Below are 12,672 nucleotides of genomic sequence, written 5' to 3' on the forward strand. Positions count from 1 at the left end.
TTCTCTAGGGCTTCAGAACCCCACTGAAGAGTGGCCTCAGCCAGGGACCTTCAGCTCCTAAGAGTTAAGAACGAGAACATCAGGCCGGGTGTGGTGGCTCATGCCCATAATCCCAACACTTTGGGAAGCCAAGGTGAACAGTTCACTTGAGCCCAGGAGTTCGAGACCAGCCTGACCAACATGGCAAAACCCTGCCTCTACAAAAACAAACAAACAAAAAAGAACCAGTCCATCAAGGGAAGCAGGGAGGAAAAAGAAGGGAGAAATCCCAATAAAGTCCCTGTATGGGTCACCAAGATGCTGGGTGAGGTGCCAGAGCCCTGGCATCGAAAAGTAGTTGAGTCACGGGTTGGTAAGAAGAATTTACCAACCACAGTATAGGGTTGACCAAGGGAAGTTTTATTAGAAAGAAAGGGAAGTTTTTATTAGAAAGGGCACCGCTGCCAAAGAGGACTGAGCACACCCCGGTGGATTTTCCTTAAGGGTATTTACGGATCTTAAGGCAGGAGCTTAAGGGTAATTTGGATCACATTAGCCATGTGGGTCATGGTAAACGATTACATTTGCCAACATTTTGGTGCCATAACATTATCAAAGTTTGCACAATGAGTTTCAGCATGGCATTCTGGAGATGTATAGAAATTCTAGTTACTTATGAATTCTATTTTTTTTTTTTTTGAAAGAGGCCTGAGGCTGGGCATGGTGGCTCACGTCTGCAATTCCAGACTTTGGGAGGCCGAAGAGGGCAGATCACAAGGTCAGGAGTTCGAGAACCGCTTGGCCAATATGGTGAAACCCTGTCTCTATTAAAAATACAAAAGATAGCCGGGCATGGTGGTGCACACCTATAGTCCCAACTATTCGGGAGGCCGAGGCCTGAGAACATCTTGAAACCAGGAGGTGGAGGTTGCAGTGAGCCTAGATCACGCCACTGTACTCCAGCCTGGATATGACAGAGTGAGACTCCATCGAAAGAAAGAAAGAAAGAAAGGGAGAGAGAGAGAGAGAGAGAGAGAGAGAGAGAGAGAGAGAGAAGAGGAAAGAAAGAAAGAGGGAAAGAGAGAAAAGAAAGAGGCCTGAAACCAGATGCCAACTTTAGATACTAAGGAAGTTTACTTCTGAATTCCCCAGAAAAGGAGTTTTGCCTACCGATAGTCTGTTTGATGCTCACCAGGTGATCTTTGATCTCCTCATATAGGATTCTGGGTTAACAGCTTTTTACTTTCATCATCTAAAATATACTCCTACCAACCCCTGTGATTTTTTTCATGAGAAAACTGCTGTCATTCTACTTGTTTTTTCTCCTGTACATAAGGAGTTCTTCTCTGGCTGCTTTCAATATGTTTTTTTCTTTGTCTTTAGCTTTTAGAAGTTTAATAACTATGTGACTTGAGACACGAATTTCCTTAGGTTTATTCTCTTTGGTTTGTCCATCTTCTTGAATCTGTAGATTTATGTCTCTTCCCAAATTTGGGAGCTTTTCAGCCATTATGTCAAGTACTTTTGCAGTCCCGTCTTCTTCCTCTTATTCTTCTAGGACTTTGATGACACAAATGTTAGATCTTTTGTCAGAGTTCCACAGCTCCCTGAGGTTCTGCTTGTTGTTGTTGTTGTTGTTGTTGTTTTGAGACGGAGTCTCACTCTGTCACCCAGGCTGGAGTGCAGTGGCATGATCTCGGCTCACTGCAGTCTCTGCCACCTGGGTTCAAGCCATTCTCCTGCCTCAGCCTCCCGAGTAGCTGGGATTACAGGCACCAGCCACCACACCCGGCTAATTTTGTGTTTTTATTAGAGATGGGGTTTCAGCATTTTGGCCAGGCTGGTCTTGAACTCTCGACCTTGTGATCCACCTGTCTCGGCCTCCCAAAGTGTGCTGGGATTACAGGCGTGAGCCACCTCACCTGGCTGAGGTTCTGTTTTTATATTGTTTTAATTTGTTTTGTTTTTGATTTAGTGTTTCTTTTTCAGATTGGTTAATTTCTATCTCCCAGTTCACTAATCCTTTCCTCTGCCTCCTCCATTCTGCTGTTGAGTCCCTCCACTGACTTTTAATTTTAGTGATTGTAGTTTGCAGCTCTAGAATCTCCATTTGTCCTTTGTATCTTCTATGTCTTTGCTGAGGCTTCCTGTGTTTTTCATTTGTTTTAATTGTGGTCCTAAGTTTTTACTGAAGCAATTTTTCAAAAATCATGGCTGCTTTAAAATCTTTGTCAGATAATTCTAATATCTCTGTTATTCAAGTGTTGGCATGCACTGTGTTTTTCTAGAAATTTTTCCATATCATCTCATTTTCAAATTTGTTGCATAAATACCATATCTTTGTTTCTAGGAACTAGAGTGATATCTTTGTTTTCATTTTTGATATTGGACTGAATTTGTTCTCTCTCTTTCTCATCCCTTTCTCTCTCTCTTATTTCTTAATCAATCCTGCCAGGGGTTATTATTTTTGGTAGTTATTTTTAACAAACCAATTTTTCATTTTGTTGGATCCTCTTCTGTGGGAAGTAAAAAAGTTCCTTTTTAAAGTTTCCTTTCTTGTTAAAGAATAAGTGTGCTAATAACTTCGTTAAGCCCTATCCTATGTAGCTGTTAAACTTGCCATGCTTACAGGCATATAAAACATTCTATGTCCTTGTATTTTAACCAAGATATCTGTGCTGGACATGCTCACAGGTATATCCCAGCTCTCCAGTGCTTTCGCTTGTTTAGAAAAGTTTTCAGTTAGCCAATCAGTTTTAGTTTAGATTGTGATGTCTGGATCCAGCCAACAAAGATCAGACACAGCAGTAAGGACAACCCCAAATGCATAAGAGATAAATATGTGTGTTTCCCTTTGTTCTTTGTACTCTCATGGCAAGATGGCTAGTGAGAGTACCTTTCCTGCAGTCCAGGAAGTAAAAATTGTGTTGCTGAAAGATCCATTGTCTCAGTGCTAATTTGTCTTTGCAGCACAGAGCATCTATTTCCAACATGTTTCCAACATCTTTGTTATTACCTTCTACTTTCTTTAGGCTTAGTTTGCTATTCTTTTTATGATTTTTTAAAGATAGATATTTAAATCACTGACTTTCCTTCTTCTCAAATATATTACATGTTTAAGGACATCCCACAAGTTTGTTAAGTTTATAGGAGACAAATGCTATGTTATAGCTTTTTTTTTGTTTGTTTAGTTTTTTTGTTTTTTTGAGACAGAGTATTACTCTGTCACCCAGGCTGGAGGGCAGTGACATGATCTCGACTCACTGCAACCTCTGCCTCCCAGATTCAAGCAATTCTCCTGCCTCTGCCTCCCGAGTAGCTGGTACTACAGGTGTATGCCACTATGCCCAGCTACTTTTTTGTATTTTTTAGTGGAAATGGGGTTTCACCATGTGAGCCAGGATGGTCTCCATCTCCTGACCTCGTGATCTGCCCACCTCGGCCTCCCAAAGTGTTGGGATCACAGGCGTGAGCCACCATGCTTGGCCAGTATAGCTTTAATTTGCATTTCTTTACTGAATGAGGTTGAATTTTCATATGTTTAAATGGCATTTGTATACATTTTTGTGAGCTTTGTTCATATCCTTTGTTCATTTTTCTGCTGGTTTGTTAGTTCGTATATGGATAGATGGATTTAGGTATTAGAGAGATTATCACTTTGTAATATGAGTAATTAAAATACTTTTTTTCTAGTTTGTTGTTTTTCTTTTGACTTTGCCTATTCAATGAACTCTCTTGCTAAACTGTGACTCTGCTGAGGACTTACTCACCTGCCTTTGGAGGTCAGAGAGGGCAGCTCATTTCAACTCACTCCGCTTTGGTGGGTTCTCATTTAACCCCATGAAAGATTCCACAGAACAGAGGCCAGAAGCCTGGGCTCCAGAGACACTTGTGTCTGCCATTTTCCATGTGAACTTAGACCAAATTTTGACAACTCCTGACCTGTTTCCTCATCTGTAAAATAGAAATAATAATTCTTCTAACTTTAAGTAGCTGTTTGATGATTAAGTAAGATCACGTATATGTGATCATTCAGCACAGTGTGTGATCCACAGTAAAGGTTTGATGCATGGTATTGGCTTTTAAATGATTCGTGTTTACCAAAATCAAGCAAACCTTTTGTGAATGGCTGCTGTATTATCCTGATGCTATTCCCCATCAGTGTACAGGGGACAATCCTGTGGCCACATGCCCTTGGCTCACTTGCTGTGTCTTTTTCGCTTTGTGCATGGAGTTCTGGATTGTGGCCAGTACCACTGAGTGCTTTGATGTAGGTTGGCTGCTCTGAGAGTTTGAGTTTTTGTCAGGCTCTTTGGGTATATCTGTCACAGCAATTTTTGGGACTTTATTGTCCTGAGATGCGCATAACTAGCCTTTTGATGGTCTTTCAGAAAAGAGAAGCAGGAAGAAAGAAGGTGTGGTTAAAGACCTCACATGGCTTACCTGTTTCCCCTGGGATGATCAAAGTTACCTAGTTACCTGTCATCTGAGCAGGGCTCACAGCTCTGGAGCTGACAGGTATAGATTGGTCTAAGCCAGCATTCAGAAGGTCACTCAACTGGAATAACAGGCCTCAGAGTAGAGAGAATAAGCCTGAGCTATCCAGAACATCCAAGGTCATAGAACAAAATGGCTTTCGGGGAACAAAACTAGGTCCCCACACCTAGTTCTCCTTCTGTACTCCCTCTTAGTACCCAATAGTTTTTACAATTTTTTTTAAATTGAGATGGAGTCTTACTCTGTCACCAGGCTGGGGGTGTAGTGGCACCATATGGCTCACTATAACTTCCACCTTCTGGGTTCAAATGATTCTCCTGCCCCAGCCTCCCAAGTTGCTGGGACTGCAGGCATGTGCCATGACACCTAGCTAATTTTTGTATTTTTAGTAGCGACGGGGTTTCACCATGTTGGCCAGGATGGTCTCGATCTCTTGACCTCATGATCACCCGTCTCTGCCTCCCAAAGTGTTGGGATTACAGGTGTGAGCTACCACACCCAGCTACAATTTTATATATCTCTTCCACAAGACTGTAAGTTCTAAGACAGGCGTCCCGAAACTTTTTACACAGGGGGCCAGTTCACTGTCCCTCAGACCGTTGGAGGGCCGCCACATACTGTGCTCCTCTCACTGACCACCAGTGAAAGAGGTGCCCCTTCCTGAAGTGCAGCGGGGGGCCAGATAAATGGCCTCAGGGGCCCGCATGCGGCCCGCGGGCCGTAGTTTGGGGACGCCTGTTCTAAGAGGTCAGAGGTCACATTTGCCTTGCTCACTACCAAATACAGGGGCCTTGATCTATGTGGTGGTTACATGGGTGTGTTTACTTTGTGTTAATTCGTCAGGCTCTTGGTACAGTGCCTGATGCCCAGTATTCACTGAATAGATGAATAAGTGAGTCATAGAGTCTCAGGTATTTATTCAGGCCATTCATCTACTATAGGCTTGCATCCTTGCCTCATTCCTATCAAGGGTTTGCTAGCATTTATCATTTAAACACCTCTAGTGACAAGAAGCTCTCTACTGCCCAAGGCTGCCTGTTCATTTTCTGTTTAGGTTTCTTGGCTAGAAAGTTCTTCTTAATGTCGAGCTGAAATATACCTCCTTGGGGTTCTGGTTAGTATTCTTCTTCTAGCCTTTATGGGGAAGGTTGCAAGTAGACCAAGGACAGGAGGATGCTCCAAGAAAAGGGAACAGCATATGCAGAAGTCTAAAGCTCTAAAAGCCCAGGGCATGTGATGGGAACTCAAAGTTGTTCTAGATGACTAGGGAGACCAGAGGTCCCAGATCGTTAGAAGAGACCGATGTATGCTTGCTGTCCCAGAAGACTTAATAATATGTCCTCAGTTTCAAAAGTATCCCAGATAGTCACTGTGAGTATGGTTGGGGCATAAAGTCTGAGAGCGAGGTGGGAATGGGGAAGATGAAGGTGGAGAGACGCAGCAGCTGATCATAGGGGTCGTTGTGGCCGGGTTCAAGAAGGGCATTCAGTTAACCGGGCTTCTTATGGTGTCTTTCCCTTCAAGGTTGTCTTCGCCAGATATGATCTGATTTACAGATAGATCAGTACAGCCATTGATAGATGATTATTGCTATGGGTTACCATATACGGAGAGGTTACCAGGTAAGTGCATGCTTTCCATGTGAGCTGGGGCGAGGCCCGGGTCACCTCTGCGGACTTAGTTATGCTTGTCCTGTAACTGATTTGTCAATAGGCCTTGGGTTTTGACTTGTTTTTACTATTGTGAGGTCATGTCCTGAGACAACATTGGGCAATTCCCAAAGGGCCATCTGTTCCCAACCAGAAACTTTGTAAGACTTCCCTGTAGGTGGACAGCTGAGGTCAGGAGATGGCTACTAGGTATAAACAGTTTATTTTAAAGGACTTGTATGATGTGTATATTGAAGGAATTTACATGAATATTCAAATGAAATTCAAATGAAATGAGTTTAATTTGTTCTAAGATGACGCAATAGAGAGGAATGCTGAGTTAGGTGTTTGGATAGGCAGCCAGGGCACATGGTTTAAACGTTAGACATACTTGAATTAAATGGATAGTGGATAGTAAGAGTGGTCATTTGAAATATGTCTGAGTGAGTGGTTTCCTCTGCAGTGCCTCCTGCAACAGCTATCCCTAAGTGGCAGGTGTGGGTTTATACCCTAACACTGAATGTGGCAGTACCCTCAAGCAGACCCACAAGGACCAGCTTGAGGCTGCTTTGTCTCCCAGAAAGCCAGCTGGCAGCAGCTCTCAGGGAGCTCTGTAGGCTTCCGAGTCCCCACCACTGCCCCAACACTTGGATGCTCAGGGGGAACATGGGGTCACCGAGAATGGTCATGCCACCCTGTCCTTCCCATTCCTCGACTGCCAACCTACTGACGTTTGGGGCTAGCACGAGAATCTATTTGTGTTAGCTTGCTAATCAGGCTGTTGTAAACAAAGTGCCACAAACTGGGGTGACTTGTACAACAGAAACAGATTGTCCCCCAGTTCTGGAAGATAGAAGTCTGAGATGAAGGTGTGGGCCGGGCTGCTTCCTTCTGAGGGTGATGAGGAAAAACTCGTTCTGTGGCCCTCCCTTAGCTCCTGGTGGTTTGCTGGCAACCTCTGACGGTCTTTGGCTTGTAAAGTCATCATTCTGATTCCCACCTTCATTTTCACACGGTGTTCCCCCCTCTATGCATGTCCATCTAAATTGCCCCTTTTTACAAGGACACCAGTCATATTAGGCTAGGGGTGTACCCTATTCCAGTAGTACTTCATCTTAATTCATTATGTCTGCCATGACCCTATTTTCAAGTAAGGCCATATTCGGAGGTACTGGGATTGAGGACTTTACCACATGGATTGTTGGGGGACACAGTTCAACCCATAGCACTTAAGATAAACTGAAATAGCACCAGCATGAACACAGTCACTCTGTGGTTACTTCTGCCAACCAACCTTCAAGTCAGAAACAATCTAGTGGTTAAGGGAGAGGTACCCCAACCTTGCCACAACAAGTTAAAGGTAATAGCCCACTAGATATGGGTTAGTTTGCCCTGAGCTCTGTATGTGACTTCATCCCTGGGAATCTTGGCTTGAGGGCACATGTGGGAGCCTGCTCGCCACAGGGTAGCTTGTGGCTTTGGGAGTCTTGTTTCAATCTGCTCTCTCACTTTCCAAAGGTCTGTCTTCTAAGCTTATGCCATTGTTCTAGAACCATCCATCCTCATTCTTTGCTGAGTACCTCGTCTGCCCATATGAATTCTCTCCCAGCCATTCTCCATACCTCGCAGAGGGATTGTTCTAAAACACAAATAGAATATTGTCAGTCCCTTAACTGAACAGACTTCAATGGCTGTTGCTCAAAACACTATTTCCTGTAGGACCTGGAGGTCTCAGACAGGAGGCTCGCCGTCTGCATTTGCATTTATTTAAAAAACAGTTGAACTGGTGACATACTGTTTCTTGATCTGGGTGGCACTGAACAATGGTATTCACTACATGAATATTCATCAACTCTATGCTTTGATTCCTGGACTTGTCTGTACATAAAGTGTATCTCTATTTTAAAAGATCTTCAAAACAACTGAATGAAGTTCTGGGAGTTCCTTGGTTGTATCACACTTTATGATCTTTTGGAGCTCTTGACCATCACCACACAACTAGAGATTTTCCCCTACCCTTCGTATCTTGGGAGAAAAAAGATGGAATTAACAAACAGAGATGATTCAGTGAGTTACACTGTGGTCACAAGATAAATTATGCAGATTGCTACAAGAAAACAGCATGGTTCTATAAACTATGTGCTCTTTTTATCCAGAAATTATGCTGGCTTGCTATTTCCTGTTGATAACTAAGAATAAAGAGGGACCTGCCTATTGCCCTGCCTGTAACACCTAGAGAAGAGAGAGAAGGCATGATGGGCCTCATTTCTGCTCCAGGGACCACAGTGTTCTGCTCTGAAGCAACAGTCCTGTCCTTCCCCTAGAGCTTGGGCAAGGAGAGGGGCTGCAGGCAACCCCTGTGTCTGCCCCAAGAAAATGGGAATTCTGAGCAATTTGGGCGTATGGAAAAAGGAAGCACTCTCCACAGATGGCTGAAAAGCATTGTTGGTAACATCTGAAGCTTGTGACTAAGGATCAATAACAAGCCCTCTAAGTGGGCTCTGTCTCTTGGAGTGCTGAACCCACTGTTTAACATAAAGAACCAAAGTATCCCTGGCAAAGAGAGTGAGAATAATCTCTGACTCTGGCAGGCTTCTAGGACATCATCATTTTAAAATTGAGAGAATTTTTTAAAATCTAGATTTCTGTTTTTCCTTGGAAAAATTGAGATACTGAATTACCCTACTATTCTATTTTAAATTGCCAGGTGTGGTGGCTCGTGACTGTAATCCCAGCACTTTGGGAGGCCAAGGTACATGGATCACGTGAGCTCAGGAATTCAAGACCAGCCTGGCCAACGTGGTAAAACTCCATCTCTATTAAAAAGCAGGGGGTGGGGAGTTGGGGAGAGACAGCATGGGGAGAAATGCCAGGTACAGGTGATGGGGAGGAAGGCAGCACACCACACTGCCATGTGTGTGCCTATGTAACAATCTTGCATGTTCTTCACATGTACCCCAAACCTAAAATGCAATTGAAAAAACACAAAAATTAGCCTGGAGTGGTGATGTACACCTGTCCCAGTTACTTGGGAGGCTGAGGCAGGAGAATTGCTTAAACCTGGGAGGTGGAAGTTGCAGTGAGCCAAGATGACACCCCAGTAACTTTAGTCTGGGCCACAGAGCGAGACTCCATCTCAAAAAACTAACTAAATAAAATTGCAGTACCCATGATATCTTGCCCCAAGCCCCATACTTTGTGCTTCCCTTATACCACTTTGCTTTCTCCCTATCCATAGCCCCAAGCATCTCCTAACTTACCATATAGTTTACTTATTTATTATGCTTATATGTCTGCCTCCTTCTGCTGGAATGTAAGTTGTTTGAGGGCAGGGTTCTTTGTTTTGCTTGATGATACATCCCAGGCCATCAATATTGCAACCTGGCATTGAGTAGTTGAATGAATAAGCCCGAAGCCTGCATTCCCAATTGGTAGCAGTCACATTACTTGCCTGGGCCCCGGGAAGGTATATGTATTTTCCATGTCTGCCCCTACTGACCTGCATGCCAGCTTCTCCCTTCCGTCCCTCTCAGGCTTGTCTCTGGCCACAGTGGCCTGCCACCCCTGCCCCACCACTGGTCCTTGGCACTTGCTCAGCCAGTATGCTCTTCCTGCCCCCCTCTGTCTGGCTGGCTCCTGATTCTGCTGTGTTCTCAACTCAAGCTGCCCTTGATCCCTCTGCCTAGGTCACTCCCGCTGAGCATAGAGAATATTCCGCCCTTAGTCACTGACTAGAGAAAATTCCTTTCATTCAGTTTTAAGACATAAAAAGCTCTTGACCCCTTGTAGATTAGGGCACACCCCTGGCTACCCTGACCTCTGAGCCTAGGATACAGGTGCTGCCCAGCCCCTCTGAGTGAACCCTGGAAACCAGTTCTACAGGGCCAGGCAAGGAGCAAACCAGGGCCAAGGGCTGAAATTACCCCACTGATGCTCTGTTTACTCAGAACTTGTATAACACTGGGCCTCTTTATCATGTCCCATCTGTGTCAACACTCAGGAGGGTGGTGAGAGGGCCTGGCCCCCCAGGGCAATCTGGCAACATGATCATCCTCACAGCAGGGCCGGGACAAACACTCTCTCAACCAAGCAACCACAGGACAGAAGGCCCTTCCTTGGCACCTGGAGACAGACAGATGGAGATACCAAACAGAGGATTCTGGGAAGAGTAACCCCAGTGGCCCAAAGAGAACTCTAGACTGACAGAGGTGAGGAGCAGCTTCCCCTCTCTACCTAATTTTGAGATGAGAAAATCGAAGCCCAGAGAGAGTTAATGGTGCAACCCAAACCCCACAGCACAGCATCCCAGCGGCCTCACAAGAACCCACAAACTTCACTACATTTCCTGGATCTGGGCTTCTGGGGCTAGAATGTCAGAAATTCTATGTTCTGCCCCATTAGCTGCAAGACCAAGGCTTAGAAACAGATAAAAATGGATAGAATTTTCCAGCTCTTATCTAGGAATGTGCAAAAGACAGATGTCTGGGCCTCACACCTCATTCACTCCGTCTGCAGAAGAGCCCTGACGTAGATTTTGAAAGGCTCCTTGGAGTTGCTGACCATCCATGCTAAATGGACACGGGCACCTGGATGATGCTTAAGTCCTTCTGGCTTGACAAATCCTCAGCTGTAGATCCTAAAATGAGGCTTGTGCTGGAGTGTATCTTTGTCATCAGTCCACACGAGAATCTCTCAATTGGGCAGCTGGGCTCCCTAGGGAGCACTCCCGAAATTAAAAAACTTTTGGTTGTCATAATGATGAGGCTGGTTCCTCTGGAATTCAGTGATGGGATGCATCCCTCACAATGAAGAATTGTCCTGAGTCCCATACATCTTTTGCATGTACCATCAGAATATTCATAGAGGTGAAAAGCTAGTTTATAGTCACATGAGCCATAATCAACTTCACTTGACACATATGTTTATTAAAAAAAAAAACAGCTGGGCACAGTGGCTTATGCCTGTAATCCCTTCTGTCGTCTGTGGGAATTTCAGGGCCTCTCTGACACCCAAATGACAATCTTCCGTCTTCATCCTGGAAGGTACCATGATGGTACCAAAGGACAACTGGGGAGCACTAGTTTCCTCCACAGCCCCACACAGACACCCTCTTCATCCACCTCCTTAAGCCATCCCAAACAACCCACAAACTTAATACAACGATCGTGCCTTCTGTCTGGGCAAAGCACCGTGTGTCTGTAGTCCCGGCTACTCAGGGGGCTGAGAGAGAGGAGGATTACTTGAGCCCAGGAGTTCAAGGCTGTACTGAGCGATGATCACAGGTGTAAACAGCCACTACACTCCAGCCTGAGCAACATATTGAGACCCTGTTTCTAAATAAGCAAACAAAAATCGTTTTGCTTTCTCTGCAAAAAGAGGGTCTGGGGTAGTACTTCTTACTTTCTTGTGCATTGAGACATTGAGATCACCTGGGGACCTTGTTAAGATGTAGATTCTGATTCAGGTCTGGAGTGGGGCTCCAAGAACCTCCAGTTATAACAAGCTCTCAGGTGATGCCAATGCTGCTCTCTCTCTCTCTCTCTCTCTCTCTCTCTCTCTCTCTCTCTCTCACACACACACACACACACACACACACACACACACACACACACACAGACACACAGCCTCATAGGCTCACAGAGTTGCAAGCCCAGATCCATGTTCTAGGCTGGGCTCTGCCAGGAACTGCCAGGAGTTGCATCTCTCTCTGGACCTCAGTTTCTGTGTATTTGAGTTCCTCCCTACAAGGTCTGAAGCCTCGGATCCCCATCCAAACTCCCATGCAAACTCCACCCCCATCCTGCCTGTGTGTCTTTGGGAGGATCATGTCCTTCTTTGGTCTTGGTGTCCTTGTTTACAAGTTGAGAGATGATGAGAGTCATCTGATCTGTGCAGGTCAGGACATAAATAAAGCTTGTATGTAAAGGTGCCTAGCATAGTTCTGGGCAAAGTAAGGATCCATCAGTATGATTGAATCGGTTTGTGCATCTGGGAAGAATGAGCAGACTGCATACTGTGTGTTAGGCTGTAGGGAGGAATCAGACATGACTCCGCCCTCTAGTCATCTGGGTGCACAGATTCTAGATTAAAGGTTGGGGTAGGGTGGTAGCTAAGAAGAAGATGGGAGAGGAGATGTGCAGTTCCTGGGGGATCTGATGAAGAATTAAAGCAGAAGTGTACGAGATGGGGAATGGGAAGGTATGCTTGAAACTCCAAAGCAACTCTTGATGAGCAGACATTGGCAGGAGGCACCAGAACATTTTCTGACCCTTAAACACTGAGAATGCATGTCTGCTGGGTAACAGTAGTGAGAGGGGTAAGGGTATGGGGGTGTTCGTGCCTGTGTCGGGGGCTTTGGATGGTAGAGATGTCTGGGAGTTCTGATGGAATGGGGGTGAGGAAGCCTAAAGATAACCTGTTACAGTCTTTCAGGGCCTTAACCATTCTGGCTGGGGAACTGGGAAGTGTGGATGGGGTGTGCAGAGGAGGGCAGCTGTGATAGTATATTTCATCCTGAAAGCACTACCTGAGGATAATGGTGGTAGTG

Source organism: Saimiri boliviensis, chromosome 12 (assembly GCF_048565385.1).
Source record: "Saimiri boliviensis isolate mSaiBol1 chromosome 12, mSaiBol1.pri, whole genome shotgun sequence".
Lineage (NCBI taxonomy): Eukaryota > Metazoa > Chordata > Mammalia > Primates > Cebidae > Saimiri > Saimiri boliviensis.